Below are 7,635 nucleotides of genomic sequence, written 5' to 3'. Positions count from 1 at the left end.
AATACCTCCACTTCAACGGCTTGGTCATTCTCGTCTCTTCCCACTGATAACGGATTGCTTGCCATGAACCGTGTAATCTTTGATTTCGCGAAAAGATGCTTTTGGGTGAGTTTGACAGAGTTTAGGGATTTCAATTTTGGGCTAAAGGGTGGTAACGTCTTTTTTTGGGGCTGGAGATGAGAAAATGGGGCTGGATATAGTAATCTACTAGATTTTCTATGTAGAAGAAAAATGGCAGAAAAAAATCAAACATAACTCTAAAGAAAAAAGAATTAGTGGAATTGTGAATATTATTTAAATATTATATTCAGTATAAGTAATAATTAATTTGAACATATTATCTTAACCACCACTTAGTTTTTTGAGAAATGCTTGTAATTTCATTAACTAAATATGAAGAAGTACAACAAGCAAAATGTAAGGAATAAAACCTCACATGATTACAGACTAAAACAAATAAAATATCCACAAAAGGATAGAAATGACTACAAAGAGCAAAAATAGCCCATAAAAGGTCCAAAAAACATAAAATAACAATATATTTCTCGTTAATCCATTCTGAACAAGATAAACCATTTCCGCTCTTGCTAAATCCGAAAAAAGCATAAACCACAGAATAATAGAGAGCAGATACAATCAGACGGATAAAGAGTTCCGATAAAATATATGAATACAGACTAAAAAAGCAATAAAAAAATACAGAAATCTAACCCGGTGTGAGGAGGAAGAAGGAAAATCCTTCGTCCTCCTCAAAGTATATCAACAAAATACAAAGATTGACGGAACAAGGGAAGAGAAGGAAGAAGAAAAGGATGAGAAGTTTTTTTTTTGACCAAATAATTATAAAATAATTTGTTGATAAAATTAAAAAACACACCTGCATTAATTCTAAAATTAAATTGATAAGTGATGTTTGGTGTAATTTTCTCTTGTTTTTTCTATCATGAATTATTATCATCCACAGTTTACAAATGCGTCATTTTATTAGCCATTAGTAACAAATCACAAACATATGATTAAACATGAAAATAAATAAAATAAATATACGAGTTGGAAAAAAATCAAATATTTCACAAACATATGATTTGGGAAAAAAATACGAGTTAGAAAAAAATTCCAATATTTCACCGGATTTTTAAATATTAATCTTCAATTCTATTATTAAATTAGAAAAATTATAAGTTTTTTTTAGAATCAACTGATATACAATGGGTACATAATAAAGAACAAAATACAAATTGTAGTTTTGTTGAATTGTATTTAACGATTTTAAATTTAAGCGAAAATTTCAATGAATAAAAATGTTTGTGAAGGGAATATGTAAAAGCCAATTAAATCTAAGTGTTGATGAAAGGAATATATAAAAATCTATTAAATTAAATAAAAATGCTATTGTTAAATTTAAAAAATATATAAAGCAAATTATTCCTATAGAGAAACCTTAACATATAAAAGTTAATTACAAAAATACCCACCCAAATCTCATATATAAACAAAATGATTTATGAAGAGAAACCCTAGCCTCCCAATATCATATGGCTGTAGCAACTCTCCGCCAACATTGTCTTCTTTTATTTAGAAAACCTCTTTTATTCTCCATCTAAGTCAATCACACTGATCTTCAGCCATCAAATGAACTATTGCTTTCATTTAGAGAAGAGTTGTTGTTCTACCTGTGCTTTTCCACCAAAAGTATGTACACTCCCTTTGCCTCTACTTTTCCAAGATTCAAAACTGATTTTTAGTTTATTTTTCTAATCTAGCAAAAGTTGGTACTTTTAATATATATGTATGGCTTTTTCTTTTTTACTTTGAACTCCCCCATTGAGTTTATACATATAATGCTTTGTGGAATTTGGGGCAAAGTAGTTGCAATATGGTAGAATGGCTGTCTCAGTAGATCATTTAGGTTGCAAACAAGATTGTTTAAATTTGTATTTTTGCTTAGAGAGAGAGAGATAGATATATTTAAGGATATATCTATTGATTTTTTTTTTAATCAAAACCAACGGAGAAACATGAATAGATCTACCTTGGAATGGTTAAGAAATCAAAAGAAATTTGAGCAGATCTAGAATGATAGTGAAAAATACAAATCCATCTCAAAAACACATGATTTTAACTTAGTTAATTTTGTGCAGGAAAAATGACATTGAAAAAACAAGAAGAAAATCCATGTCAACATATGAGTTCTTCAGCGGATCTTCAGAAACAGACAGAAAGAAAAAATTATATTGAAGCACTGATAGGGAAGATGTGGGCTAGGAAGTTGATGTTTTGTCAAAGAATTTAAAGAAGTTTTCATAAGACATACCAGTGGAATCGAAGATGATAAATGGGACTTGAGTCCATTGATTCAGCCACAGTTCTGATATAATTCCTGTCTGAATACCTTGTTTGGTTGAAGGCCAAAATGAGAGGATATGCTGAATGATGGAGTTTGGAAAACCACTGATTCTGTCTTCTTTCTAGCCTCTTATTTCCATTTGCCCAGTCTTGTTTTGTTTACTTAAAAGGCCCGACTGTTGCAGAACCTTTTACTATATGAAAGGACTATAAACTATCTTATTATGTGGATATGAAGAACATTTAAGCTGCTTGGACTAGTGCTACTTCAATAGTCTGGATCAACTGCATTCCAAAATTTTGTATAAATCAACTCAACCTCCTCAACTATCTTCCACTCCTTTCTTTCTTCTTTTGTACTCACCCAACCAAATCCCCTCAAAGTAATCTTGTATGTCCTAACCGCGTACAACTTCCAATAGTTCTAGTGAAGCATTCAATAATTTCAGATGGTGAGTCCATCAATATTCTTCCATTGACAAAATTCCAATGGAAAAAACAACTATAATGAAGAAAGAGGAAGAAAATTAGTGTTAAGATGTGATTGTATCAACAGATCTTCCCGGCTCTTCTGAGAAGAACAAAAAAGAATATTCTAACACTGGATTGCATAAGGTTTCCGGCCAAAACCATCCCATTCCACACTGAGGATGATAAGTAAGTTGAGTCTAAACTTTATACTGATATAATTGTTGTTTCTGCAGGAGTCTAAACTGTATATCTAAAAAAATGTAGTCTAGTTGATATACTATTTGATTTTTATGTTTGGTAATTCATTGCCAATAAAGGAAATTATGCCTGATTATATATAAATCAGTTTCGGTAGCTGTAGAGATGATTGAAAAATTGGATTTCTGAGATGAAGATGTAGCTATTGTTGTTTAGCTGACTAATGCCTTGTTAAGGTAAATAAAAAAACAAAATTACTTGCCTTTGAAAGAGAGTCAAGCATCTAATTGACCACTTCTCATTTTGCTGCACTGAGCCTTAATTTTTTACTTTTTGGATCAAACAATAGAATTTAAAATAGATTAAAGGAGAAAATAAAAATTGAAATATTGGTCCAAACAAACACAAGCACAATAGTTTGATTGAAAATAACATACAAATAAAAGAAGACTTTTTGTTTTTTCCTTTTTGCTTCCATTCTTATTTTCTGTATGCTATTTTTAGTTATTTAAAAAAAATTATAGGTCCATTATAGGGTCACTCCCACTTTGCTAGGAATTCTATTAAAATTGATAAGTCTTTTAGGAGGCTTATCGTCAGCTTATCCTATACATGACTATTCTTTTTTCTGTGGTTGTCAACGTTACATTGGTGTGATTCTAATTGTATAAAATGTTATTTCTTTAATTTTTCAATTTTGTTATTGGTAGTTATTTTTGGTTGTCAACGTTACATTGCTTGATTGATTCTTTCTTTTGTTAATGGATGCTGCAACAGTTTTTGGTGCTTGCTATCTATTTTTGGCTACTAGAGAGGCATCCAATTCATTTTTCAATAATATATGTTTCTTTTGGACATTTTAAATCCTTGAATCCTGTATTCATCAAAACATTTCACCTCATAAATACATAATATATTGCAATTTGCATCTACATAATCCGTATGCATTTGAGTTCTACTCATAAAAGCAAGAAATGTGGTGCAATAGGTCTGTTTGCAGCTATTTTCAACATTGAAACAAGTGGTGCATCACTGAATAAATTTGTCTCTAAACAGAGGCATTTACTAGTGGTATCTGAAATAGAACTAAAATTACAGAATGAAATATAGATTGTTAGCAATGTCCTGTTCTTTATATCTGATGAAGGGATCATCAATATAGAAGAAAGCATCAATGCCAAAAATAATGATGGAAGAACTGGGCTCCATGCTGCCATCATTAGGAATTTTCACTCTGATCTTGTGCAGCTTCTGATGGCTGCTCCATCAAAAAATGTGAATGCTCCTGATGCTGATGGCATGACTCCTCAAGATCTTCTTAAGCAACGGCCATATTCTCCCTCATCACATATTCAATTGTCAGGATCATACAGCAAGAAGAGCAATTGCCTCCCGCTTGAAGATGCAAGGTAGCAGAATCTGTCCTGTAACATTATTTAGAAACTCCTATGCAGAAATATTCTTGTATACAGGTGTTGAGATTGCATCTGATGCGAGTGCTGAACCAGTTGGGAAAGGAGTGAGTTTAAATCAGGAATTTTCTTTGTCTTTTGTGTCTCTTTGATACATTTTTTTTTCTTTCTTAGATAAATGTGCATAGGAATTTTATAGTATGTATTCTTTAGAAATGCAAAACCATATCATTTACCAGCTTCTTGAACTTGTCCATAATAATAGATTTCCCTAAATTTTATAAGTGTATCACCAACTTCCTAAACTTGTTTATTTAGTAACAACTTAATACAAAAACAGATATTTTGTTAATACATAACTGATGCCAACTCTTAATCCTTATCTATTCGATCTTTTAAACCTGCAACACTAAGTCTTATAATAGGTTGAAAGGTACTAGAAGAAAAAAAATTAGCTCTAGAATAGATGTAGATGTATTTTTAGAATTAAGATTTAGTTGTTTTTATTTAGTTGTTACCGAATACATAAGTTTAGGGAGTTGGTGAGATACTTATAAAGTTCAGGTAGTTAATCTGTTTTTATGGACAAGTTCAGAGAGTTGTGATACGAAATAATCACTTCAAGGAAATGGTAAGATACTTGCAATGTTTAGAGAATCAATCTACTATTATGGACAAGTTTAAGGAGATACTTATTTTTTAGGCGTTTTTTATTTCAGTTTACAAAGATGACATTTATGAAGAGATATTTATGAATAATAATAACTCATGTGAAGTTCCATAAGCAATGTACATAATAATAAAATAAATGTGGAATTACAAAATCCTTATAGTCTTTAGTCATCACAAAAGTCATTAGTAGTTAGTAAATTGTAGATTGAGCCACGCAGTATGTATTATAAGCTACAAAGATCTTGGCCGGCCCAATTGACATTTTTCATTTTTAATCATTTAATTAAAAAAAGATTAAATGTATATGTAAAATGATACAGATTGAAAGCGATAAATGGAGCTTTTAATCGTAAACCAACAAAAAGGTTCTTCTCTAGCTAAACTAGAAGGAGTGAATCCCAATAACAAGGTATAAACCTTAGGTTCTCAAAGAGAATGATATTTGATTGATAAAAAGTTGTTTCATCCTTACAAAATGAGGGTTTAAATACATCCCCCTAATGATAATAAAAGACAAGGACTACCCCTACTACGGTTTTAATAAGGTTATCCATAAATGGGTAAAATAGGTGATACGCCCCGACAATCAGTACAATGGTACAGGTATGGATTGTCAGGGTTGTCGTTGAATTACTTCGGGAGGAAGTAAACCTAGAGATCCACCCAGGGTAGATGTTGATACGCCTCTTTGTGTCCTCCTAGATCCGCCCCGCTCGTATGTCCTGGGGATCCGCCCTCCTCGGTATAACCTCCGTGGGTTTGATGTCTGAGGATCTGCCAGAGCACGCGTGATCAGTGCTGCCAGTTAGGATGTCCGCATCATTCTCTCCTTCTTTAAAAGATCTCAGCACTGATTCGTCTTTGTTGAACTCCAAAGGACCATCTGACTTCCATGGGCTAAGGTCACGGATGTTGAACGCTGGTGATATTTTACCGAGCCAATTCGGCAATGCTATATGATAGGCATTGGCATTGATCTTCTTGGTGACCTTATATGGCCCGTATTTCCTAGGCCGAAGCTTGCTGCTTATGGCGTTGGAGAGTCTCTCTTTGCCCAAATATACCATAACCTCATCCCCAACTTCAAACTGTAGGTCCCTACGGTGCTCATCCGCCTTAGCCTTTAATTTCTGATTTCTCTCCTCAAGAGTCTCTCTCACCTCTTAGTGCATCTGTACATAATCCTTAGCCAGCTGGTTGGCAGTCACGTTTCCTTTAGGAAGATGGGCTATATCAAGGACGTGATTTGGGGTCTTTGTGTATACTACCTCAAATGGGGATTTCCCGGTTCCCGAATGTACAGAGCCGTTGTAGGCGAACTCAGCTTGGGCTAAAACCACATCCCACATCCTGGGCTTATCCTTACATTTGCTGCGCAGTAAGTTTCCCAAAGTTCTATTGACCACCTCGGTCTGTCCGTCTGTTTGAGGGTGGACGGTGGTACTAAACTTCAGAGACGTATCAAACAGAGCCCACAACGTTCGCCAGAAGTGACTGAGGAACTTCGTATCACGATCCGAGACAATGCTCTTAGGTACGCCATGTAGCCTGACAATCTCTTTGAAGAATAGCTTAGCAGTCACTGAGGCATCATTAGTTTTACGACAAGGTATGAAGTGGGCCATCTTTGAAAACCGATCAACCACAACAAAGATGGAATCCATGCCTCTCTGAGTTCTGGGCAACCCTAGGACAAAGTCCATGGACATATCCTCCCATATGGTCTCTGGCACAGGCAAAGGTAGCTGAAGCCATCATTTGTAGTGCGTCCCTTGGCGGTTTGGCAAATATAGCATCGTTCTACTAAGTAGGCAACATCTCTTCTCATCTTAGGCCAGAAATAACGAGAACTCACTGCTTCATATGTCTTGTCTCACCCAAAATGCCCTCCAAGGGATCCGCCATGTAGATCACGAACAACCTTTTCGCGGATGGAAGTGCAGGGTAAGCAAAGTTGGTTGCCCCTCATGAGATACTCATCCATCAGATGATACGCCCCATCCCCATGCTGGTGTTGACACTTCTCCCAGATACTGCCAAAGTCAGGATCCGCCAAGTATTCTCCTCTGATGTGTTCAAAACAATCAGTCTCCAGGTTGACTGTTTTTATTAGTGACACCCTTCGACTCAAGGCGTCCACCACCTTGTTCTGTTTTCCAGCCTTATGGATAAGCTTATAGGGGAATTTATCTATGAAGGCGGACCACCGGGCATGCATGGAGCTTCTAAGTTGCTTCTGACTTCCCAGGTACTTGAGAGCTTGGTGGTCAGTGTAGAGGATGAATTCTTTCCCCACCAAGTAATGTTCCCATACTTTCAACGCCCTCACTATAGCATAAAACTCTTGATCATACGTGGCCCACTTTTGCCGTGCCTCACGGAGCTTCTCACTGAAATATGCAATGGGCCTCTTTTCTTGCATCAAGACTCCACCAATCCCAACTCCACTGGCATCACACTCAACTTCGAATAGTTTATCAAAATTGGGATACGCCAGCACGGGCGCTGTACTCAACTTTTCCTTGATCAGGGCAAA

This window comes from Euphorbia lathyris, chromosome 3 (assembly GCF_963576675.1).
Source record: "Euphorbia lathyris chromosome 3, ddEupLath1.1, whole genome shotgun sequence".
Taxonomy (NCBI): domain Eukaryota; kingdom Viridiplantae; phylum Streptophyta; class Magnoliopsida; order Malpighiales; family Euphorbiaceae; genus Euphorbia; species Euphorbia lathyris.
The sequence above is the reverse complement of the archived record's forward strand: the minus strand, read 5'-3'. Positions refer to the sequence as shown.